We start from the raw sequence: 27153 nt of genomic DNA, 5'->3' as shown, positions 1-27153 counted from the left end.
GCTAGAGGTAACCAACCTCATCCTAAAAATGAGATCAGACTGAAAATGGGTGGTAAAAATACAAGCACCTTTCTCCTTTCCCCACAGCCCAAAGCATCCAATTGCCTACATCCTTGCTGCACCCCTGCTAATTCTGGCATTATACCTTCTCCCTGTGCATTTCCAATGTCCCTGCTTCCAAGGATGTTATTCCAAAGTGACCTACTTTCCATGCATTCATTTTTTGAAGTATTTACATGAGAAATCAGTAGATAGAGGCTACACAAATGAATGTTTCCAGTCATTCATCTCCATCATGTTTCAATTTTCTTGCCTTAATCTCCTGTTGGCTGCTTGGCACACACCCCAGCACATCACAGCCTGGGGAAGGCTGAGGTGAATTCTTCTTCTGTTACAGCTTATCTGAGAAACTTGAAAGCACTTTTTATTTCAGAGAACATAAAATTTGCATTTCTGTCTTGTCCATTCACCAGGACAAACAAGGGTACACCTCACCCCCAAAAGTCCACCTGGGTAGTCTGTGGCAGGAGGCAAAACAGCGGCAGAAGTGACAGACCTCCCAGAGAGCTGCTCATTTGCTGTCTTTGCTGGTGTCTGCTCTTCCCTGTGCATGAACCCCCAAGCCAGATGTTTCCCACCAAGCCAGTGTTCAGCAGAAGAATGATTCTCCATCTTCCTGCTCTTTCTTTCTGTTGATCAGGTCTCTTTTAGGTTACCTTCTAAACTTATTATTTCCATTTTTAGCGGAGATCATTATATCTCATTACAGCCTTATCCATTAAAATTATCTGCACTTGCAGGAGGGGCAGTTAACTGCTTAAGGCACTGCCTTGCTATTGATGTGTCAAGCAGCACCAAGCACAAGGAGGAAACTGAATATGGTCTGGATTCTTTTCCCAAAACCAAAGGCCAGTTTTTCTCCAGGAAAGCAATGTCTCTGTATGTCTCCTCTGCCATCCAGACCCACAGTTGGGCTCTGCAAGGAGCCCCGAGTGAAGCAGCCCTGCTAGCAGAAGAAGCATTTTGTAATGGCACAGTTCCTTGAAGCAGACCCAGCTTCAGGATCTAAACACTGGACAGGATTAATTACCCAGCAAGCGGCTTGTTAGAAGCTATGTTGGCACACAGATAAGGGGAACTGTAATGGAATCAGCCAATTAACCAGCCGATGGTGCTGAACTAAAAGTGACCCCATCGTTAATTGTGGTTGTTCCTCAGCAGTTTTCTCATCACATCGGGTGCTTGGGAACAGGGAGAGAGAGAGGGCTTACCCAGGTACTTAATTTACTTCTGTTCACAAACAGGAATCATGGGATATAAACTTCATGACAATTACATGGCAGAGCTTTAAATCTTACTACACCTACTCTTCCTGAAAGAGAGAGGAGATTAAAGTCCTGGAAAAGTAGAAAAGAAGGCCTTCTTACATTCTTCAGCAGAGTAAACAACTCTGTCCGATATAATTAAGCCTTCTTAACGTAGTTTACCTGAAGGTGAATTTTCTGTGTGAGAGGTGTGTGAGAGGAATTCCTTTTGCTCTGTCTCCTGCATGGCCTGTGGTCCAGCTGCACTGTGCAGATCGGAGCCAGTACACTCAAAGAAAGCTGACATGAAAAGCTCAGGATGGCCTCAAGCTACAGATCTGGCTCCAGACTTCCCCTCAGTTCAGAGGTGTTTGAATCTCAGCCTCTTGCAGAGCTTTTGAGCCAGATGGAAAATCCAGGAATAAGTTTTCTTAAAGTTCAAGAGGGTTAAAGAGGTTTTGCTTTAAATTGATCTCTAGGGATCACCTAAAGTAGTCAGTGATGCAAAACATGGTCTATCTTCTTGTGGCTGCTCCCCTAAAGGAAATTATTGGACAGTTCTTTGTCAGGAATTAATCTCACAGGCTCCTGAAAAGCTAACACTTCTCTGCAGGAGGACTGTGATGGAAGACCATCAGTCACAAGAAAAAGTACATTAATTGCTAAGAGTGGCCTTGTTTCCTGGAGGATGTGGAGTGTGCACTGACCTAGCCACAGCTAGACCTGTGACACAGCCTCTGCTGTACCTGCCTTGGACTTAAAGTCCATCTTCTTCTGCATCCTATCTGCCAGTAGCAAATGTGGCAGTTTAGAGCAAAACACAGGAGAGGAACAGGATGGAGGTTCTCCTGATTTCCTGCAGTCTGGAGCATAGAAACTTCCTGAGCTGGAGGTTGCATAAGAATCCCTGAGTTTAGCATCTCTTTTTAGACTTTACTTTCATGAGTTTCCCAAACCCCTTGAACTTATCTATAACTGTGTCACTGACTTGTGGTCTGTGGGAATGAGCTCCAGGTTTGGCCATGCATTGATGAAAAAAGCAATGCTTTTCACTTTCTTTTAAAACTTTTGCCTGATAACTTTGTTTCTTGCTCCCTAGCTCCCATGCTGTGGTAACTGCCTTACGTCTCCATGCACATCACTACTTGATAGATCTCTAGTGTAATCCCTTCAGCTGTCACCCTTCTAAGCTGAAGAGCCTGGCTAGTCTCCCTTTGTAAGGGAGTCATTTCATACCTGTTACCTCTATGCTTGTCACTCCTGACCCACAGCTCTTCAAAATTTCCCCCTGTGGCTGCTCCCAGCTCCGTCCCTGCCCCTCACTCCCAGTCAGAGTCCCCTGTCACGTTGCAGGACTCCTGCCAGCACTGCCACGCTTTTTCTCATTCTACTGCATCCTCTCTGGGGGACCAAGCCTGCATGCAGCATTCACGACACATATGCACCATGGATTTATAAAGCAGCATAATGATGTTTTCTGTTTTGCTGCCGGCTCCCTTCCCAACCAGTCCCTCTCCCATCTCCAGTCTGACTGATTCTGCACAGCTTTCCTCCTCAGGATGGCTCCAGATCTCCCTTCTGGGTGGCAATAGCTAATATACATATCCACTTATAATTGTTTTTCCCCACATTATTTCTACGTTTATCAACATGGAATTTCATCTGCCTTTCTATCACTCTGTATCCTGCAGCTCTTTGTTCATTACAGCTTATTACAGCAATCTCATGGAAAAACAAGCTCATTAGATTTAAGAAACTCAAGCTTTATTCCATTGACTGAGGGGTTGACTGTGTTGGAGGTGGAGCTGACTGCTTGAATTTCTTTCCAGCTAATAACAGAGGGCCCAGTGTGCACTCCCATTCCCTACCCAGAGGGGCAGGACTGATTGAGGCTCCTTCATCAGCCAAAAGGGCAAAGGATCACATGCACAACACACCATTATTTCTCTACTGCTGGCAACCTTCTCCCAACAGACTGCTAATGGCAGTCACCTACCCACATTCCTCTCCAGAGCTACCCTCTCCCAGCATCACCGCAGCCCAATACAGGGGGAGAGATCAGCTGAAGCAAGACCCTTCCCAGCACAGCCCAAATTTGTACACTAAGGATCCAACTAGAGCAAGGAGAAGGGAAGTGGTATCTGGGCAAGGCAATCAATATCTACTGTAACAGGAAGGTAAAAATACAGAACAGGAAAATATGAATCCTTACTACAGCGGTTACTTGGACCCACTACCACGGAAGGAATCAAGGCCTAGGATGTTTTCTCCAGCTAGGTATGGCGCGCAAAACCACTTTCTTCCCTCTTTCCCCACAGGAGACTTGTCTGTTTGTTACCCTGGGGATGAATGACCTAATATTAGTGTCAATCCTGTTTTATAGTTTTATCTTATTATCCCTGGTTATAGCTTGTTATAGCCACTTAAATTTCTCCCTTCCCTTGTGGAACTCACACCTGGCAAGCACATGGACACATGTAATCTCGTTTTCTCAGGCCCCTTGTAATCTATGCTGCATTATTTATTTATTTTTCTTTCCTCACCAATCAGTCTCCCCAGTCCTACCATACGTCTCAGTATCTCTTCCTGAATCCTCCTGGATTTATCTGTATCTTTTTGCTGTGATACAGCCCAGACTGGAAAGCAGTTTATTTTGCTTAGGATCTTACCAGAGGCACCGAGAGGAACCGCTGCCTCCCTCAGCCATGATTTGATGCCGTAGATAAGAATTTTATTAGCTATTTTCTCTGGCTACTTTAACACACTGTAGCACACACGATATTCAGCTTGCTATCTACTACCACATTTCCATCTCCTTCAGCTTAACAGCTTTACAAGTCCCTCTTCCACTAAATCACTATGGGTCAGTTGACCTAAATGGAGCATGCTGATTTGCACCCATTAAAGATTTGGCCTTTTATTTGCCGTAAGTCCTCTTTAAGTTAACCAGCCTTCTTTAATTCAGGTCAAATCTCACATAATTTCTTGCTCCTATAGCTAACCTTTGCACTTTTTGGGGGATTTTTCTCCAAGAGAACAGTCAAAACTCTTTCCTCTCTGATATCACTTTTGCATTTCTAACCACACAGCCCACAAGGTGACTGAGTACTGTGCATACATGTATTTCCAACTGTGTATACATTGTCTGTACATAGTATACTGCCAGCCAACAGCCCAGGTATGAGAATTCCTTTCCAGAATGACTGGAAATGTGTAGTTCAAATAAAGCTGTGCCTGATTTTCCACTCTTCTACTTCTGGTTTCAGGGCAGCCAGGCCAGCATGCAGGAGTGCCACAGCAGGGTCTGTGAGAGCTGCTCAGCAGCCCGCGGCTGCCTGCGTCACTGGCTTTCCGGGTCTCAAATTTCATCCAGTCCCATACAGCAGGGCTAGCTCCTACAAAGCCCTTCCAGAACTACCTCCTACAGTGCACATGCCTATTTGCCAGCTGCCCAAAATGTTGCACTGGAGTTGTCAGGATTTAGCCCAAGAAAACAAGACCAATTTTGGCCTGCATGTCCTTACCAGGAATGGGAGGCTTCATGGAAGGGAGAGTTTTAATCCAGAATAAGGCAACACAATGGGCATAAAAGTGCTTCTACACAGTCACACACTCCCTGATCAGTTCTTGAGATGTCAGGAGCTTTCTTGGTCTTTGCTGAGCATTAGGGCCAGCAGGAACTGATTTCATTCATTCTTGGCCTGCCAAAGTCTCAAAGAGCTCTTGTAAACTAAGTAGCACCTCAGCTATACTTGCTATACTGGCATTTCCAGAGCAAGTCAGCTGTACGTACTTACCAGAGAATTCCAGAGACTCTTGTTTATAGCAACATTAAAATTTCCTTAACAACAATTAGCACAGATATGGCAGGTAGTGTGGGACAATAGATTTCCTCCATACATTTCCTTTATCATCTGCAAACTTTCACACCTCAGCCCACTTCTTCAGTTTGTTCTTACTACCCATACAAAGGCAGCATATAGTGTGACTGTTCTGTTTGCAGCAGCTGGGGGAAGACCCCTGCAGCCTGTGCTGTAAAGCTGTTTCAGGATCCAGATACACCATCCTCAACCCACTAGGACAGTGGCTCTAGAGGAAGACAGACACAACTGCAGGGAGCCCAATGCCAGTTCAGTATGAAGCACTATCATTCAGACACCTGAGGTGTCACTTGCCAGCTTGAATTTCCTAAAAAAATTATAAAGGGGGATCTTTGTCTTTGCAGTTTATGCTGGATCAAATGCCAAGTTATTTTCCAAACCTCCTTCTCCTTCCCTACAGCTAACAGAGGCCAGCAGCATGGGCTATGCAATTCAGCTACCTAGGCAGAAAATCATTTGGGCTCCCTCCTGATGCAGACAAAAGTCATGCAGCCTCGGGGGGCTGCAGGAGAGCAGAGATCTGGCATTAAAGCAAGTACAGCCATGTTCTTAAACTAAGCACCTACATGCTGTGCAGCTGCACTGGGCAGTTTCCTTCCTGCAGTCCCTCATGTCCCTAGCGTGTGTGTGATTGCTTGGTAGCAATGAGGGGTTTCATCCCCTCCACAATCTGGCTCCTAGCCCCCAGGGATTTAGGAGTACATATTTTAAAGATCCTCCAGGGAGCTCACTCAAGCTCTCTGTTTACACAGCAGATTGGTGGCTTCACGTTTGAAGTCAGGATTTAAGCTGTTCTTTCTAATTACAGGGAGACTGAAACCTGAGAGATCTCTGCTGCTTAAGACTAACCAGAGAGGAAAAAAACCAACACAGTTGCAAAGTTAGAACAATACTACATGGAAACTCTGGAGTTTGCTTTACACAGAAGGCCCCTGCAGCAAAACAGGACATATGCTGTTAGTCGTCCCCTGTAGTCTCTTTTCATCACGTTATTTTCTGCTCCTCACCTCTGTTCCTTGCAAGTTACCACCAGCACTCAAGGACATTTGTTCCACTTTGTCTACTACAGAGGATGGGGGGTAGTAGAAAATATCTGAATCTCCATGAACTTCCTTAGACAGACAAATTAAAGCCAAAGTATTTGCATACTCTCCAAACTGACAGCTGCCATGGCATATAACTACATTAACAGATTATATATTCAAATTCATTTGAACTGATCAGTCACTAATGTTTCCATTAGGAGAATAAAAAGGAATATAATACTACCCCACTTCAGAAAGACAGTTAAACAGTGTTTAAATTATTCTTTAGCAGCTCTTGTGTTTCTAAGAGCCCAAAAGTGCTGCCCTGGCACCCCAGTCCCTATGCAGGTGTCAAAGCTTCTTATACACTCACCCCTGCAAGTAGGACAGGATGGAAGAGAAGATTTTAAGGCTAGGTGGGACAGCAATGTTTGCTGCCTCCCAGAGTGCCTTGTCTTTGAACAACGTAAGGTTTCCCATGAGCAGGGCTGGTTCTTACAGCCTTTCATTGATGGGGTCCTGAGCCTGCCTGGAGCTTCCAGACACCACTATCAGCTGTGTAAGATGGGACACTACCTCAGCTCTTCTGCTGTCACTAGCAAGTGTGATGTTTTGCCAGGTGATAGAGGAGGCAGGAGGTGGAGGAGGTAAGGTGAGAAAATACTTCGGGAACTTTCCCAGCAAATCAGTCCTCCAGCAGCACAAACCCCACTGTTCACTGGTTCCCAGTTTACCTTGGTATGTGAGCCAAGTGGGGAATACATTATAGAAAAGTTTGGAAAATCGCATGTTTGAAGCAAGCTGAAGCACACGGGTCTAATCGCAACCTGGGAGCAAGTCCAGTCCTTTTCTCACCTGAGACTCCTTTGCAAAAGAGAACTGCTCTCAGTTGGTTCAGGGCAACGCCTGTCCCCTTGGCTGGCTCTTCCCTGAAAGGCACTTCAGTAATCAGATTAAGAGCCTCAAACAACAGCTGTGTTTGTTCTCTGAATTAAAGGCAAAATAATTAAAAATAATTGTTTTCCTGAAAATTAAGTCTGTTTCCTCTCATTCTGATTTCCATTTTTTCCCCTGAATAAATACAAAGCAGCATTAACAGCAATGAATAATTGGTGCTCAGATCACATTGACCTGTGTAGACTTCATAACATTTATAATCTCTTATCTGAAAATTACTTAAGAGAAGGGGGCCATAAACCCCTTTGAAAGTGAATTCCTTCCAGTATTATCCACTATTCAAATGGGTATAAGCTGAATAATTGGACCTGATTAATTAAAAGCTGCAGGGCACCAGTGAGAGAGACTAATGTAGGTCTTCACTGAACACCCCCTCTCCCCAAGCTTTCTGCACTATTTTAAAAGACACCAACCTCCCTGGCTTCATTTGCTCCAGATCAAGTGACACCAGAGTGGGATACCTATGATCTGAGTCATGGCTGCCATGTTCCTTTTGCTCTGCAGAACAAACACAGCCATCCTCACACCACTGTGCTAGCACAATGTCCTGGCATGGGCTCCTCTACACAATTTAAGGGACTCCCTGCACATACAGCACTGTGCTACAGCTTAAAAACTTCTTGGTTTCTAACCCAAACTAATTTCATTATGAATCACAATTCTGTGATTCATCAGCAACAACAACAAAAAAATATTACAGGACCTTGTGCTCAAAACCTTGTGAAAAAGAGGAATATAATCCCTGTTCTAAGGTAACTAAATGGTGGACACAGCTAAAATACCATCTTCCTGCCCAATCCTGCACATCTTGAGATGTGCATCTGCTGCAGAGAAAACACCACATAAGTGCAAAGGTATTTATGTGGCTGAACCAAAGTATGATGTTGAGATTTTGATGCAGTTTTTCTGTCCTGTGTTCCCAGTTTTGGTGCTATTTGAGCACCAAAAACCTAAGTAAAACATGACAGTGCCAGAGATAGTATCAACAGGCAAAATAAGTGTGATTTGATGGGAAGAAAATGAAAATTACCCCAGTTTTCATACTCAGGATATTTTTACTTCCATAATCATGGTCCCTACTTTCCTTTCACAGACTGGACCAAATTTCACATAGGTCTTTGATGACTTGGCAACAACTTCAGGAGCTGAGCCCTTCAGAATTTACTATTAGGAGCAGAAATTACCACTGTGAAATCTGAGACAGTTTCAGGCACATAGTGGGAGTAGAGGAGTGCAGGCAGAGAGCTGTACCAAATCTGCAGTGTAAGTCATTCTTCTCCTATTTCTAAGTTAAAATCACCAGCTTGCCAGCTTGAATATTAAGCATGGAGCAGTACAGCAGCAGTGAGAGAGCTGCAATGATGAATTTTTATTCCTTTGTTAATGGAGGGATACAGACTCTGAAGGGAAAATGGTGAATAAGGGAGGCAGAGAGAGAAGGGAGAAAAAAACAGTGGATGTTTCTGGTGCTAGGTCATACAGTCAAAAAACTGGTCATAGAGTTAAAACTGCATGAATTTTATTTCTGAAGAAAAAAAAAAAATTACACCCACGCACACACATTTCATATACCCACAGCTACACACTTCACCACATCCACCCTCTCCTTTGTGCTGCATCTGCCCACACAGAGGAGGACTCAGAGACTGTGCCTGAGGTGAGGGGCCCTGCTGTGGACTGCAAATAGCACTGACAGAGCTGACGCTGGGAAGCTTTTCCATGGGCTCCTGAGACACACACCATAGTGCAGTAACTTCTGCTGGGGCAAAAGAGGCTTGTTCCCTTGCTAGGGGCTTCTCTGCTCCCCCTTAAATATGTATGTATATGTATATGTATATGTATAGTCTTTGTTCTTTTTTTTTTTTTTCCCTATAATGCCAGGCAGAAGCAACAGCTGGATATTCTGCTGCACTTCAGCAGACAACAGTGCTCAAAATGACCATCAGCTCTTTTGCGTTTCTTGAGGTTTTTCTCTGTCACAGAAAAGGATCTCCTTCAGTAAAGTTAAAGCAAGGCCAGTGTCAACACTTCTGTTAAAGAACCACCTGTCTCCCATCCCTGGCTAGCTTGGCTTTAGCTCACTGAGAGCTCCTGAGGGTAAGAACTATGCTTTCTCCATATGCATGTATTTTTTTGTGTTCAACAGAATAAATCCTCTGCAGTAACCCTGTGGTGAAATCCCCAAAGCTAATGATGTTCCTGTTCCTGGGGATTACCGACTGAAATCTACAGTTCAGTAATGCCCTCTGCAACTCTTGCTGGTTTAAAATGTCCTAAAACCAGTTTCTGTCTCTCTCTGCTGTCAAACAGAATGATCAGACCTAAAGAGGCCAGAGAGTTTAGGAGGTACTCACATAATATACTGGCCGGACAATAACACAGATTAAGAAGTGCCTGCCTCTCTACCTCTTGATGTTTCTTCCCATGTTGCAGCTCTCTGACTTTGCAGTTGTGTCAGAAGAAAAGAGTTCATAGGCCATGATGCAAATCAGGCACAGAATGATCTGGGAAAAAAAACAACTTTTTTTTTTTTTTCCTTCAGCTATTTTTTCACAGTGAAGTGTGTACTAGAAGATGAAAGTGACTTTTTACTTTAGGATAATATAGTCTCCTTACACTACTGTTAGCTTGCCACAATATCCACTGATATATTTGAAACTGTTCGTATGTCTAAGAGTATAAGCGACAGGCAAGACAGCAGAAAATGCCAGCTACACAGTCAGTAACAGCCTTCTTTAAGCAAAGACTCCAGAGCTGGAGTTTCAGTTTTGGATGACTGATCCCAACATCTGTTTTCACCTAAACCTGCTACAAATTGAATAGTAGTCCCTTAAAATGATAAAACAAATGCAAAGATTCAACCCTAATCTCTTTGGGATAGTAATGGTGATGGTTTTCACCGAGCTAACTAAAAAACAGAGAATGACTGGTCTGACTCCAGTGCCAGGCAGGTGTCCTGAAAATTTGTACCAGGTGAGTGCTACAAGCACTCAGGCGTGGTCTCACACAGATGGACTTTGCACTAGCAGCCCCTGTGCCATGGCCAGGGCCAGCTTCCCCCTTCCAGACACTTCAGGAGAGAACTGTGAGCTGGATGGCAAGTGCAGGGCAGACAGAGCTGTTCTTCCCCAGACAGTCTCAGACCATGTGCAAGGAACAGCATGGATGGACTTGAGATGCCATAAAGAAAACACAGTTCCCCAGAGTAAGAACGGGTTGGGGTGGGGGACTCTATATATAGACTAAAACAAGGTCACCTCTAGTTTAAGGAAAGGTAAAGCCAAGGACATGGAACTGCTGGTCAGAAGAGGATCAAACAGAAGCAGAGGAGGAGTACTTCACTCCCCTTTGAGAAATCCTAAGGCAAGAAAATAAGCTGAGGATAGAACTGGTTTGCAGAAGCGTTCAGAATGGCATTAGAACAAGCACTCCTTGCCTTTCTAACAGTGTTCAGGACACAAAGAAAACCTGATATAGTAAAATATATTAATTGTACCTTCACTGTAAATAGGCTGCACAGACTGGGCAATCTGGAGTTTGACTATCCCTTAAATGCTATGTGCCCTAAGAAAGAAAATTCTCAAGCAGAAATATCTGAGGGAAAAACACTGATGGGAAAACAGAGAGGTGTGCCGTTTTCTGAAGGTGATAATAAAAACTATAGGATTTTACAGGCATTGAATTTTGTCACAGCTAAAACCAAGAAGCCTTGTAAAATGAAAATGAGTCACGTAGCTGTGTGACTAAATAAGGACTAAATAAAGACTGCAGTTATTTGTGTGGGGGAAGGTAAAACAGTTACTCTATTCTCCTGCTGTGTTTGCTTAATAAGTCTGGGGCACATGATGAGCTGATCCTTTCCTATTTAATGACTACGAATTTCTCTCACCTCTAACACTGTAATCAGCCTCCTTGTAGAGGGAGTCCTACTTCCAGCTCAGGTATTTTTCAATTTGTTCTTCTGAGGCTTGCAATGAAGGGCCCCCTGATTTGTTGGACAAATATAGAGCTGTGTAGATGTTTTTGCAACCATTCCAGGGACAACAGGTCCCTGCCACCCAGCTTTCTGGCTTGTCAGCTTTGACTAGGTCAGTCACTCTCCACTGCCCAAAGACAGAGCTTTGGGAGAGGAAAGCATGAAGACTATACTGAGCCTTTTCTTGCGTAGTAAGAGAGCATATGAAGCATTGACAGAGGGAAGTGGAGGGGGATCAGTAACCCCGATAGGGGGAAAAAAGAGGGAGATAGAAAAGCAGTGTATAAGGACCTCATGGAAGGATACAGTACGTTTGGAAGTGTTAAGAACATCAGTGAGGGGAAGTTCTGAAGCAGATACTGCTCTGTTTTACCCCAGAGAGACCCAAAGACACACCAGCATGACACACCAGGATACAGACACCTGTGTATGGACTTAGAAATTGCAGCAGAGCCCTTTCTGGCAGGTGTGTGATACAGACAATAATGATGATGAGCTGCCATAAAGACAAACTGGTGACTTAGGGCAGACTGTGCTTTCATTCCGAAGTACACCTCTTCAACTTTGTTGCAGATATATACAAACACCTTAAATGTAGCCAGGAAAGCTGCTCCGATTTAGGTAGATCTCTGACTCTCCTCTCTGAGCAATACATGTGATTAAGGTCTCAGTCACCAGTCTTTAGCCTGGAAACACTAGGTTCACCTCCTTCACAAATGTCAGAGGGGCTTTTTCAGCATAGTGCAAGAAACCTATGCTCTCAAATTGCCAAATGGAAAAATGTTAGGAGTTTTGTAATGAGTTTCCACACAACAAAAGAAAAACACCCTGATCATGTTCTTGAGAATCATCTGCAGTCCCTGTGCCTGCCACTGTGCAGTTAGCACCAACCCGTGCAAGAAGCAAGCAGTGCGCAAGTGTGAAGCTGTGCCAGGACAAAGCCCCCAACCCCAGAACTAACCCTTCAGAGCCCCCTGTGCTGATGGCCAGGCAGAGAGGTGCTGGGGTACAGGGACTGCACCGTGACCAGACAAGGCCGGAGCACAGCACAGAACAAGGAGGCTTTCAGAGCACACAGGAGAGAGAAGTTGAGGGATGCAAGGCAACCCATGAATTAAGACACTGCATCTTAACAGTTCACTGTGGAAGCAGTTATCAACAACAAAGCTACTGAGGATAAAGGGGATTTAAGTGTGATTTTCAACACTGAGGTAAGGCTGAACTAGCATCCTGGATTTGCACACCTGGGGAATGTGGAGACTGATGGGATCAGCTCAAGGCAGAAACAACTGCTTTCTAACTCTCCCCTTGTTAGTGGTGAGTCTTTCTGCCTCTCTGAAACTGTAGATAAACTCCTATCAGCAACAACAATATCAGAAATTAACACTGCAACATATTTAGGCCCCTGGATCTCACTGTGCTAACATGACGCTGCCTCTTCAGCATGTTGGTTGCTCAGCAGACTTGGCACAAACAATTGGCACTGGTGGGGTGTCACAGTAGGGCACCTTGTTACTGCTCATCAAACATCAGCAGCATTCCACTGTGTGCTGCAGAAACAGAGAGAAGTGTCTCATGTCATCTAGTTCTCAGGTGTGATTGCATCAGCATTTTTCTGAGATGCAGTTAGTTGGGTTCTAGCAAAAAAACTGTCACTCCAACTTTCAGCAGATGATAGCAACATTTTACCTTCCCTTAACAAGAGACTCTTGCTAGAGATTAAATCATAAACTCTGTCACCCTTTCCCAGTTTTAAAGTGCATGAAGCAATAAACCCTGCATCTCTCTGGCAGTAAACAGCATGGCAATTAGTGCACAAAATTCTCCCTGAAATACTTCTTGTAAATTAAATGCTTGGGACCTACCTTGAGACTAAAAAATGTAATAGCAATAGACAAGAAGGACCGAGGATTTTCCAGTGACACTTTTCCAACTGCTCCACACAACCCTTTTCCTACAAACATGGGAGCTGGAAAAAGGCCCTGCCAGAGAAACCATTCACAGTGTTCTGTGCCCTAAGCAGAAGACAACAAGCCTCCTGCAAGCTACCAAGGGATCATGAGACCCCTAGGATTTTGTTAAGGGAAATGTACTACCTTGCCACCTCCCACACATGCTACAAGTGCTGTGCTGATTTTCCATCAATCAGATAAATCAACACCACCAGCAGATATAGCCCATCGCTTCCTGCTGCCTCTAGGTCTGACAGCACAGCACAGGCACAGCTCACTTTGTTTCCCATCACAATGCATGTGGGGTGCCGGATGGTATCTTGTTCCTATTTCCTCTGGTTTTATTCTTTTTAGTTAATTATTTTTTTCTCTTTTTATAAATCAGATTGAACTCATGTGAGACTTCACGCTTAACACTGAATGACCATTTGGTGTTTCTCCATGTTACCTTGACATGAGCTACATCCTCTCTGTGAATTATTTCTTTCACTCTTACTACTTCCAAATCACAGTATAATTGTCAGCTGCTGAACATACTCCACATGCTTAGTGGCTTCAGAATGACAGAAGGGATTTAGAAGCCACCTGGAAAACTGAGTAGCTATTTTACAAGCAAATCTGACCTTCTGTAAGCCCATGGACTTTTGCCTTCACACTAAAAATATGCAAAGAAATAAAAAGACTTGGCAGTAGTGACTGAGCTTATGAAGCAAATTGCAGAAGCTGCAAGCAGGCTACTTGCTGCACTGTATACACCTTTTGAGGCCATTATTTCTAACATTTACCTTTGATACTGCAGCAAATTTTAGCTCCTAAAAATTGTAGCTAGTGTCTGAGAATCCAAGTCTGGCAGCAAACAGCTGGGCAGAAAGAGCAGAAAAGTCTTCCTACAGTGTGTGTTGTGCAAATGAAACAATTGAGAGCTCCCCAAACTAGAAAATACATCAGAAACATGTATGAATGATCAGGGTCCCATCAGTGCCACTGTCACATGGCATCTAAAACTCTTTGCCTTCAGAATACAGAACCTGTGGTTCAGCCCTATGGTGCTGATGGAGTTGACAAAATAATCAGCAAGGCACGACAGCCCTCTGAGCAACTTTCAAGGAAATGAGAATCAGTTAGATGGATCATGTGTGCTGTAGGGATCTGCTGCAGCCAGCAAGAGAGAAGGCTACACTACATACATATGTAGTCTCAGTAGTACACTACTCATCAATAAGCATGGTTTCCCTTCTCATCTGCTACTCTCTACTTTTATTGCTGCTCCTGTTTCCCAGATCATCCTTTCTCAGCTAGCCCTTGCTAGCCCTCAGGCTACCTGCCAGCAGGCCATTCTCATTCACAAGGAGCTGAAGAGAAGGCACAAAGCCAGCCAGTCAAAGGCATATTAACCAGGCTTCACAGGGACCAAGTCTTTTTTTGCACTCCTTGAGTCCATTCAGGGCATGGATTCTTGCTACGCAGAGAAAGACCTTGGATATTTCAAAGCAGAAGAGGCATCTGTGCCTGCTTTTGTCTGGGGATTTAAGCACCAGTTATGTGTTGTCCCAGAAGATTTAGTCAACAAGAGCTTAAGTGAACTAAGAAACACAAGCCAACCTGGACTGGAATGAGGCTGGAAGGAAAGCAGATCAGGTTTCCACGGCAGTTATGCTGGAAGTAATCATTAAATGCTGCAAAGCGCTCTCTGAGTTTTGTGTTGGAGCTCAACTCAATATAATCAATGCCAGCTGTTCCATCAGTTTCAATAAGATGTTTGTCAGGCCTTTTGAGAGCAAACCATGAATTGGCACTAGTTCTCTATTCCTGAAGGCAACTGATGCTCTTGTTCCTCATAACAACACAGATTCTCACTTTCTGATGGATGTGGGGCTGATTATATATTCTGATGGCAACTGGTCTGTAGGAAAACTTAACAAGAAGCAAAATAATAAAATCTTGCTTTCCCCCACTCACAAGTGAGTTGCTGAGACCTAGGACTTCCAGCAACTCACCTGGTGCTCAGCTACAGTGCGTGTAACTCCTTCTGTCACACAACAGTACTTACAGCAGCATCAAGAGTACTGAAGATGAGAGGGTGGTATCAGCAAGCCACCCAACCAAACCCAGTTGGTTTTTAGCATCCTTCCCAGGATGCTTAAGCTATATTATCTTTGTTTTACATGTCATGGAGTAGCCCTCATCCTTGCTAATTTGGACGGGCTGCCTTGACTCTCCAGAACTTCCATGCCCTACATCTTGATTCATTTTCCTGTGAAGAGAAATGCCTGGTACCAAAGTCTGGGTTCAATAATGTGTATGGGAGGTGACTGGAGCTGAGAGGCTGGAGAGGAATAGTACAGATGTGTCAAGTCACCCAGGACACAGAGAGGTAAAAGCAATGTTCTTTACTCAAGCTGCAGAAGCATGGGAACAGATGCTTAGCCACACTTCAGCTTCCCTGTGGCACAGAGAGCTGGAAATGCAGTCATATCTCTAGTCTTGGCAGAGAAATCTTTAAGATGATGCAATGCAGCAGTGATTCTAATATAGTGTTGGATGCTGGCAAGAGGTCTGTGGCAAGAGGTGCTGTGGAGCTGAGGAGAAAGAATACATGGAATAGAAAAACTCAAGCTAATCACCTCTGTAAAGTCCAACCATTCCTGGTTTCCCAAAACAAATTTCTGGACCTGGCTGTGATAAGGAGTGTTTTATAGAGTCATCTTGAGAATATTAATAAATGACATTAGGATTCAGGTAAATGCTGCTAAAAGAAGTCCTGCCTGTGAAGTCTCTCAGCTTCCAATTAGGATGAGACTGAGCTCCTACTCTAAGGCACTGTGATGCTCCTAACAGCTTTTGTGGCTGCCTTTCCACATTGTCTCAAGAACTGAGGCACTGGCTCTATTACGGGTGTCCTAATTCCTGTGACTTTCAAAAACTTCAACCACATTTGAGGTTGAAAATCTCATGCACATTTGTAATGTTTATACAGCACTGAAAAGCACAAACTGTACAGACAATTCAGTTATATATACAAATGTTATTTCATGTTTTAGCCAGGAAGATTGGGCAGTCTGGGTTAGAAAGGCCTCTGAAGAAAACTCTCACACGTACTTACTCCCATTCTGGACAGTTACAGAGACCTTTGAATTTCATGAGGGATTTATTTCCTCTCACAAGGCTCTGAGTTCGATAGTTCACAATGAGTGTTCATCCGATGGGTGTTCATCCAGTGCTCACTGATATGGACAGAAGGGTGTATGAAGTGGATCAGCCTTCAAGCCATTTAATAAGGACAGAGTAGTCAACAGGGACTTAATTGTTTTATTTAAACCTAGTTTTCTTTTCAAAGCAGTTTTGCCACTCTGTATCTTAGAAGCCACTAACTCCTGTTTGTTAATTTCTGAATGTGAGTAGGCCTTAAAATCCTTTGCGTAAAAAACTTTGGGTTGGTCCTGGGCTCTTTGCTTTCTCAGGGTGTGTGTCTACTATTGAGCCCTGAACCAGGGAAGGAGAGCTAAGAAGAGCAGATTTAGCAGAGTGCTAAGTGCCAAAGCCAGAGAAGAAGTTGGTCCTCAACAGGCATGAAGGAACTCATACGCAAGCTGGCAGGGTCCAGCTGCTGTGCCAGCTGCTGAACAAACAAACCCTCTTCACTTCCCTCCCCTCTGCTGGGCTGCCTCCCACACACTGCGCTGACAAGGGCTGCGTTGCTGCATCCAACACTTCATTCAGTGCTTTGAAAGTCCAGTCTAATTGAGTGAGAAAGTCATTCTGCCTTGCATCTCAGCAGAGGACTTTACTCCAAAGACCTTTTCATCTTCTGACCTTCTCCTCTCTGCTCTTCCTGAAGCCTGCCTAGCCCAAGGCCCAAAAGGGCATAGAAAGGAGCAGCTGAACCTTTCCAAAGGCACGTCATGTTCTCCCCCAGCCTGAGCCCTGCCAGTGCAGTTGGTACTTAAGGGAAGTATCTGGTTGGGAATCTGGAGAGGGAACCACCAGTGTAGCCAGGCTCCTTGGGAAGAGCCCAACCCCTCCCAAACACAATGCCATGCAAGCGCTGTCACTATCCTGCTCAAAGCACTCTTCATCAAAGGACAAACTCTTCTCGTGTTCCACAGACAGTCTCTGCGTTGCAACTGCTTTCACCGATGCTGTTCCTCAAAGGCTACAAAATTAGGATCAGGGCCCTCTGGCACAAACACAGCAAAAACATGACCCGGCTTGCTCCCTGCCCTTCCCTGCTTCCAGACTGAATACAATGTAAGACATGGGTAGAAAAAAAGTGGAGATGGGAAGCATAAGGCTTCCAGGAATCAGATTATGTTACTCAGGCTGGACATACTGATGAGTGATACATGAATCATCTGTCCAACAGCTTAGTTCTGATGAGGCAATTTCATAGAAAGAAAAAGAGTAATAAAAATTTAAAATATAATAAAAAATAAAGAACCATCATAAAGAAATTAAATAAAGGGAATCTAGCATGGTCCTTAGGTATACTGCTCCCTCAATTTAGCATTAATGCCAATCTTGCCCGAAGAACAATAGATCAATTCCTCTTACACTACTTTGCTTTCACAAAATTTGCCTTTAATTTTCACAATTCTTATCACCTCTGCAGAACTCTCCCGGAAGTCCTGCCATCCCTTTTGCCATATGCTCACATTGAAGAAATATAAAAAGCAGAACTGTATAGCTGTCATGATTTCCAATGATGGATGCCCAAGCGTTATCATTTCCTTAGAAGGCACGTGTTTTCCTCCCTATTCTTCCCAAATATCCTCTTCTTCCTCTCACAATCCCCTATTCTCATCAATATAGGAGAGTATAGTCCTACAGTTGCCCACACCAAAGCACAAACAAGCAATTTCTGAGACACTTCCCAGCTGCCACTGATTCAGTATGTGATGTTTTCCCTCCACAACAAACAGTTAACCTGAGGGAGTGTGCTTTTTTTTAAGAACTGACAAAATTCAGAACTGTTAAAATTCTCATGCCAGTAGATCTTTCCTCTCCACTTCCCCAAAATCCCTCTATCTTAAACTGATGCTTTCTTTCTCCACCTCTACCCAAACCACCCACCCTGCAGATCATCCATCCTCCCAAGATGGTCCTATCTGTTCTGCTGTCTTTCCAGAGGAGGAGGGAGGAACTGCTGCTTGGGCAGCGTATAGTACATATCACAGGAGCAACGAACTAGTGTTCCCTGTGCCTGTGAACAGCTCAGCACTTACAGCTTCTCCATACAGGAGGAAGAGGCTGGTGCTATGCTTGTTCCTATGCTCAACAGAGAAGTCAAGTACTATTATCCTATATATAGAAAAGGGTTGGACTAGCCCAGGCTCAGCTATTAAACATGATTATGAGGTACTGTAAACCCCATGTTAATTCCACACCATAATTAGCTTTGCTTCCATCAAAAACATAGATTTTACCCTCCACAATCTGTATGAAGAAAAGCACATGAAAAAGGTAAGTATAAATTGTGGTATATCTTTATGTCTTATGCACCACTATATTCATTGCCTAATAGGTATGTACACATAGATATATATTCATTATCATACAATAATAAATATTAGAGAAAGAACTCACCAATGTACAGAAATTACTTTTCCGTTGCAATGAAGTTAACTATCAGGTGAAACGGAAGGGTTATTTTTATTAGCTTATATCCTTCCAGAATGTGGATTTTAGTCTAAGAAGCAATGGCAGGCTAAGTTCTGAGGGTATAAGGGCTAATTTGCTCCTCATACTCTGTTCTGTGTAAGCATCCAAAAGGAAACCATCTGGTCAGAAGGATGGCTATGCTATCAATTATCTGTGAGGATGCACTTTCAAGGGTAATTATATCCTTTCAAGGTTTGGCTAGTTTGTTTAGATAACTTTACCAGTGGAGAATTTTCTTTTAAGTGCCTTAAGTGTGTAAAATTTAAAGACTGAATATTTGTGAAATAACAAAGTTTAAAAGGTCAAACAGGAAAGTGAAAGGCAAGCTGGCTATAGACTGTACTATCAATGGCATGCATTGTTCTGCCAGAAATCACTAACTGGGAGGTATTCAAATCCCCAGATAAGTACAGAGAGAATGCCACAGAGAAAGAGATGTCACCTGATAGGTTTATGGCATGCAGAAGCCAACAGGACAGATAGGGAGACTGACAGCAGGAAAGTAGAAACAAGGATTCTGGTCATACACGTACCACAGAAAACTACTCATTCACGAAGAGTACAAGTGCCAGTACAGCCTATGGGTGCAGTAGCCCTGCAAGAGCCCCTCTTTCCAAAATATGGTCAGCCTTGGCTCTGGCATCTACAGATACAACTGAATGATGTAAGGGAAAAGAGTACTGCATCTATAGTATTGACTGCTCATCTCTTGATAACTCTCCTATCCTCTTCTGAATGACTGGGAGGCACATCTGGCTTAGCTGGGGTAGCAACACTTTCAGAAAACCTAAAAGTTTCAGATCAAGAGTCAACTTTGCATGATCTCCAGGATGCTATACTGCCCTGTTGGAAATTCTCCATTACTTTCAGTATACCGCATGCAATAAAGTGGTGAATACCTGCATCTGTTAGTAGAATAAAAAAGGCCACTTGGCCTGAAGGTAGAAGGATTCCTGAGAAGTGTAAAGCTGAGAGAAAATAACCAATTCTCAAGGTATGCTGCTCTCACAACTTCTACCAGGGTCAAGTCCATTTCAAAATATGTTTCTCAATTTGCACTTAGGTCTCCATTTAATATCTGTTTGACTTCCATTTGAAATGAGTAACCTGATTTTTAGCAAATACTTGCATTCTTATACTCCATACATTTAAGGCACTCCATTAAAACTGAATGACACTACTGCCATCTTATTCACCAACTGGATTAATCAGCTGTAGCTCAAGTTCCCCCAAAGAAGGATGAAAAGAAAGAGTATATATCAGTTGCAAGCACTTAATGGACCCAGGAAACTATTAACTACCTCTTGTTTTGCATGAGACCTTGCTGCAGATTATACCCATCTCTTCATACTAGCATTAACCGTTCACGCCATCCCCATCTTGTGAGAACAAAGGACAGGTTCTGCCTGAATATCTCTTCCTCTGAGAGCAGTCAGATACCTACCTCAGAATTACCCCCAGAATATGGAAGTACATGTGGTTTTAGAGCTCTGGACCAAAACCACTGCAGCCACCTAACCTAAGATGCTGACCTCATGTGAGTATACTCTTCTAACTCTAATTATTCAAAGAATTGTGAAGGGTTATCTTTGTGTTAGTAAGCTTTATGCTGGATCAGGTACTTTTGATTCAGGCCACTCTGCCTTTACATGAATCAGGTATCATTTCTCCCAAGTAAATCAGGGAAAAAATATCAGTTGGGTGGCATGGCTGATTTGGATCAAATGTGTACATATGTAGAGAGTGAGCAAACCAGCAGCAGAAAAACCCACCATATTCCCACCCTCTGCCCCAGCAATGTCCTCAGATATTTCTCCCAAAGCCTGAGACAAGGTCATTGTCCATGCTCACACAGAGCCTGTCCTGTGAGCTTTACTGTCATTCTACCATGGGCTTTGTGCCACTAGCTCACCAGCAACCACCAACCTCAAGTCTGTTTGGGCTGATCAGCTTGAATGTGTCCCATCCCCTGCCTCAAATCCCCACTCATTAACAGTATGCAGCATTTCTGGTACTGATACTGGTACTTCAACCAGTACATCTGATCCAGACAGCACCTAGAACTGAACTACTCAGAATGATGAGATGCTATATCCACAGCAGGCAGGAACTATGGTATCTTACTCCTGGTCTGACACCAACCCATCAGATCATCTTGGGGAAGCTATGTCATCCCTCCTCGCCTGAGTTTTCCCAGCTGTAAGATATGTATAATAATGTTCTTTGAAGTCTATCTAAATCCTCTGATAAAGGACAAAGATTGTATAACATTATTGTTGACTGCATATTTATCAGGACATGAGTTGCGTCCTTGGAATGGGAAATCCTCTAGCACACCACAAGCGCTAACATTGCCCCAAAGAGAAAACAACAGAACTATGCATTGGCTTATCGTCACAGGCACTGGAAAATACATGTTGGTTGCTGATAGACTCTTGGATTTTGGCAAGTCTGTGTGTTATTTCTGAATACAATCGCAAACTGCTTTGAGTTCAAAGAATTATTCAGCACTGCTCAGGGTTATCTAGGAGGCAAACCAACCTCCGGCTGTATCACCCTGTGTCCTTGGGAATATTCCTCTGGTTTGATCTGAAGCTGAGTGGATGATGAAGGCACACAGCTGGGTTTCTGGACATCATCTAGTATTACACATGCTCTGATCAATGTATTTTACTTGACAGGGAGGGTTTTATTTTTTTTATTTAGAATAATTAATTGATGTAACGGGTGTTTACATTGGCTCTGTGCAATCATTTTTTTGTTTTCTCTCCTTGCTCAAAGATCATACAATATTAGTACTAAAGCAGCAGTGGCCAAAGCAAGTTAGAGCACACACAGCTCTAACTCAGAACAGGGAGGGTCGTTCTTATGTCACTGCTGTCAACTTAGGACAAAAACTGCGCTGAATAGGAAAAAATAAATAAACCTTTTGTTTTCAAAGCTAAATAGCCAAAAATGCAGCTAGGAAAGTTCCATAAAGGTTTAGCTTTCAGCAACACATAGTGGAAACAAAGCTTATTCCTCTTCTTGCTGTGCCCTCTGACCTCAGAGTTTTATATGTCACTGCCTAGAAGGCCTCTAGTCACGGCAGCCTCTGTACATGGCTTTCCCAGGACTTCTAGGGTTTTCCTTGGGGGATGCTTGAGTTGGGGGAAAAAAGGGCTTTAGCACCGGCCTTCGATTTAAAATAGCAGGGGGAGTTTACTGATTAATATTCATGAGGAGGGAACAGTCTGCTTTTTGTTACCACAGCCGTTTCCCATACAAGGTGGGTTGAGAGGGAGGAATACATTAAGGAACATATCCTACTGTCACAAGTATCACGACCTTTAGAGATACAGAAAATCAGAAGCCTAAGCAGAGCTCAGATGGTAAATATTTAACAGGGAAAGGACTTGCCTTCTCTTTCTGCCTGTATATATTAAAATAATTCTTTCATTTTAACACAGGAATTGTGTTTTCCTGCACTCTCTACCCCCACCCCTGCCCTCTGCTTAAATTTGGGGCCTAAGTAGGTAGTTCACAACAGGCTATAAATCCCCATCACTACTGACACAACTGAATGCATTTCCCTGTTTGGTTGGTTTTGAAAGCCACTGGTAGTCCTCTAGTGTGAAGTGTTACTTCTATTCACTTGGGGCACAAGGAAGAGCAGAACTCTTCTCTTGCACTCAGACGAGAGAAGTTTTGGGATAATCTAGCTGAAATCCTTGATTCTCATACCTATCTAAAGCTGGCATGTGAAACAAAAAAAGAACAACTGAGGCAGTTTTTCAAATGCAGGTGCTGATATGGGATGCCTCTGAATTGTGAGCATTCAGCTGAAAATACTGCAGAAATTCAGCAGAAGCACAGTGCATGATCTCCCCTTTGACGTCCTCAGTCATTCTGGCATCATCACCTGAATGCAGGGATCCCAGAACCATTAGTGATTTCTGAAAGTTACAGTGAAGGCTCCAAAGCCTCTCCTGTGAGGATAAGCAAGGACTCCTTAATTTCTGTGCAACCACTGGAAATTGTACCAGCTTATTTGGCAAAGTCAGCTATTATTTAATAACTCCTTAGAGATAAGAGATTTTAAAAGCTGCAGTACACTTCCATTTCTGACACTAGAAGTGAATCCAAGGAGCAACTGATAGACCTCTCTGACAACCAATTTATGTCTGCGCTCATGACCCTATAATAGCAAGGCAGGAGCAAAGTAGCTGAGGGGCTACCTGAAAGAATTACCATTTGACTTCTCCTGTGCTGAGTCAAACAAACTGCTGACACAACCACACTTCAGCTGATACAACCACATTGACTGACTGAGCACATTGAAAAGTTGACTGGAGCTGATCATGAACAGACTACAACAGCGCATGACTGAGACCACATTGGGATGCCAAGAGAGCATCACCCTGACTGTCACCTTTTCTTCTTTATCTCCAGAGAACAAAACACCATTACCAGATAAAAAATGGCAAAGCACATGGCTCCTGTAGGGTCCCACCTCCCACAGAGGACAACAAGGGCAGCATTCTGAAAACCAGGTTAGTTTTGCCACCAGCTGCTGGAAGAGCTAGGGGTCAGTCTAGAGCTGGATGAACTGTGATCCCAGACCTGCCTCACTGTTTTGACAGACTAAATGCAGTTAAATGCATCAGTACAGCAAAGTTCACCTGGGGGAGGGAGAGATGAGGGAAAAAAAAAGAGAAGAGGGAAATTATGGGTTCCACCCGTGGCAGCTGTCCCTGACCCAAAGGCCCTGCAATATCCCTCTATTTCTTCAAGATCCAGCTAGAAACTTTTGCCAGTGGAAACGTCCTGGGTTTTCACTTTTACTGACATAAAATCATGAGGTAGCTGTACCAGTAGAAGTTTTGCTTTTATAGCATCAGTTCCCTGGGAACCAGAGCATGTCGTGTTGGCAAAGGACACCTACTACTACCACAAGAAGCTTAGTTTCCACTGCTTGGGTATCCAAGCTGCTCTAGTAGTGAGAATAAAGCAGATGATGGGGCCCACGGTTTCTTGCTGAAACTGAAGAAGCAAGGTTAGGATTTGGCTTAAGAATGGCATGAAGCATGAGTAGACATTGCATGGAGAAAAGAGTTGGCTTTATCACTGTGCCAGCCAAGGCTAAGAAGAAAGCCAAGGCTTTCCAAATATGGCTGAGGAGAGGAGCACACCATGCCCCTCAGACCATCTCCCTGACCTTGGCTGCAGCGCACTCCCAGCCCAAGCAGAGCACACTTTGCTGGAACTCCTGCTTTGAAGAGCTGTGTCTGACTCTGAGCTGATTGTGAACGCAGAGCATGACCCACTTTAAACAGGTAGGCCAAGAAAACCTCCATCTCTCTGCCTTTAGGGACCTGTTTCAGAATTCAGAGGACTTACCTTGAAAATGTTTTCTATACTGTTTGATGTTGTGAAACTGTCAGTGGGAATACTGAGAGCATTAGATACCTGGGTGGCTTATTGATTTGTTCTAGTTTTATTAAATTGGCTAAAGTTCATTCAGAAGTCTCTCTTCCCCACAATCAAATACTTATTCTGAATGCTGTCTTGAGAGGGGCAAATGGGGAAAAAAAAAGAAAGGAACTCGAATGTTGAAAAATTTATCTAAAGAAAACTGTGATGTGAAAATAGACTTTATAACAATTATATATTATTTATATCACTAAAATAATCCTCTGGGTTCAATATATCTTGCTACTTAAAGTCTGGGAGAAGTCGGATTTGTGTGTGCATGAGGTTTCTAATGACCACATGCACACATACATGTGTGTGTCTGTGTACAGAGGGAAAGAAACCTAAAGAGAATGATTCTACTACAAACAGTAATTTTTCTTTTGCCAACCAAAGAAATAAACAAAAACTTAGAAAGTTAAGAACTACATTCTTAGTAACCTGTAGCCATGAAGTAATGACAAAGTATATGGCTGAGGTCACACAAGACTGGTCCAGACCTTTCCCTTTTCCCCAAGAGTAAGATTAGACACCCTGGGAGATTTCCAAGAAATTTAACAAATTGAAGTAGAAGCTGTGAAAATCACCTGGTCAGCAGCTCCGAGGACACCAGGATTTCACGTCGGCAAGTCATGAACAGCTCAGGCCTGGTTGAAGGAGCACAGAGGAAGAAAAGGGGCAACACTGTCACTGTCAGGTCCCATGTGCTCTCCCAGTGCAGCTGGGACCTGCTGCCAATTGGGCTTATGTTAGGCTGGGGCAAACAAAAGATGGGGGGACAAGGTACAAGCATCTCCTTGGATCTAATTCCAGATTTATCCATTCTGATGTGATTCAGAGATAACTATCAAAAGAACTACCTCTGTTAGAACAGGTGGGAGACCTGAATTTGATCCTTCTCTTTGCTTCTTCTATTGCTGCAACAGAAATTAATTTCCATGTTACTAATCCTAGTGATACTTAACTTTTGTTATGGTCTCAATAAGTCAGTAAGAGAGCTCTGGAGACTTTTTTTTTTGTCAAAAAAACCTTTCTCCACTACCTCTTGCTCTTAAGAAAAACACCACAGATTTCATCTGTTACACCTTTAACATTTTTCTCTGAAAACTACTCATACAACAGCTTATTTCCCCTCAGTAGATTAGTTAAAGGCACAAATAGGTTAAAATTTATAACTCTTCCTGCTGCCTTATTCTGGATATTGCAAGATGCATTGATGTTTGAATGAGATGTTTTTAAAAAAAATAATTAATTGAAACTGTCTGGCTCTGTCATCTTGCCCTCCCATTCTCCATCCAATGAATCAGTAAATTGTAACAAGAGAATCTGGCTAAACAAGTTCCTAATTCAAACGCCATCTTATGGACAAAGAAGTCTTTGAAAATAGTATCCGTCATCTGGCTCCTTGCGATGGAGCAGCAAGTTGTGTTTTTACTGCTAAGAGAATTCATCTCTCCCTTCAGTGCTGTCAAATGTCGAGTGTAGCGCAGTATGAGAAAGTGGAGTTCAGGGAGAGGAGAGGGAAGGGGGAGGCCTCTCTGAGAGGAGCACAGGGCAAGCAATTTCCTGCCAATTAACACATGGCCACTGATAATATTTCTCCTAAGAACACAGTTCCAGATAAGGATAAATTTTATACCCGTTGATTCCAGGTTACTGATAGAGCTTAGTTTTCTAAGGTCCAGCTGTCTTCTCATTGATGGATTTCAGTGTGAGTAGTGCCCAGCTTGTTTCAGTCACAGATGATTGGCAGAAGGGTCCCACTTCCTAACAGGAGGAGGTTTCAACAGCAGCCTCCAAAGCTGACCATGTAACTTGTCACAGTTGTATTAGTGAGGGTGTCACTAAGCTGTCACTCTCCCTCCAAGCCCCATTTGCACTTGCGGGCAGTGTTGCAAAGTTCACTGTTACATTAATTAATCTGTGTAAAATGGATTCAGAGCCAAGCACTGCTCTATCCACAGTAGTAAGTTAACCAAAGTATTCCTGACTGCTAATAATCTATAAAACTGATTTAAAATGTGCCTATTAATGTCCTGTCAAGCAACCTACTCACGGCATGTGTGGCATTTGCAGGTTTTCAGCTTTTCATTTTTAGCTGTTGGAGTACCTGAAAGCAAGAGCACAAGAGAATCAGAATAAAGGACATTTGTGTGAGGAGACCAGACCTTCTTCCATTACTCTCCCGCATCTTGTAGTGTCTTTGAGGAGGCTGGTGGGAAGAGGTTAAAGGTTACCTAGAGCTGCCAGTAAGAGTGAAAAATGGTGGACAGTGCCCCTGTTCTTGACTTCAAGTTCCTTTATTTCCTTTTGTCATGGCAATACCTTCCCAGGGAAGGCCTGAATGCTGCAAATTAGTGTTCCAACTTATCTTTCTAATTACCTCTTCAGGTGTAACAGTGAGCCAGCTGCTGCATGAACAAAAGAAACTGTGCAGAAGTGTCTGTTACGGCATCTGCCACAAACATTTTTTTTTGGCAAGTATCTAGCTTGGTCTTAAACAAAAACAGTAACAGGATTTTGCGCCCTTTCCTGGGGAAGTAAAGATCTTGACCAGTCAACTCCAGCCTGATAAAAAATATTCTGGAAAGAAATCTCAACTCATACCAGTATTTCTGAAAAACGCACAATTAGGAGAACATTTGATAAATTCAAATACCTGAGCTGAGCCTGATGAAGCAGAAGTTGTGCACTGCTAAAAATGAGGGAGACAGAACAAAATACCTGAATGCAGGACTGGGGAGGCTGACTTCTGCCAGAGTCATGTGAACAAGAGCTGCAGCTTTCATTTTCCACCACATGCTTCTTAGGCACAAAGTGAAACTCCCTCTGATGGGAAAGGATGATGATTTTGGTGACCAAGTATGAAAGAAGTCTCAGGAAAAACATTTAATCTTGTGCTAGTTCAGAACAGAAACCCTGGAAACTTGAAACAAATTCCCAGGAATG

This window comes from Chaetura pelagica, unplaced genomic scaffold, assembly GCF_000747805.2.
Source record: "Chaetura pelagica isolate M959 unplaced genomic scaffold, ChaPel_1.0 scaffold21, whole genome shotgun sequence".
Classification (NCBI taxonomy): domain Eukaryota; kingdom Metazoa; phylum Chordata; class Aves; order Apodiformes; family Apodidae; genus Chaetura; species Chaetura pelagica.
The sequence above is the reverse complement of the archived record's forward strand: the minus strand, read 5'-3'. Positions refer to the sequence as shown.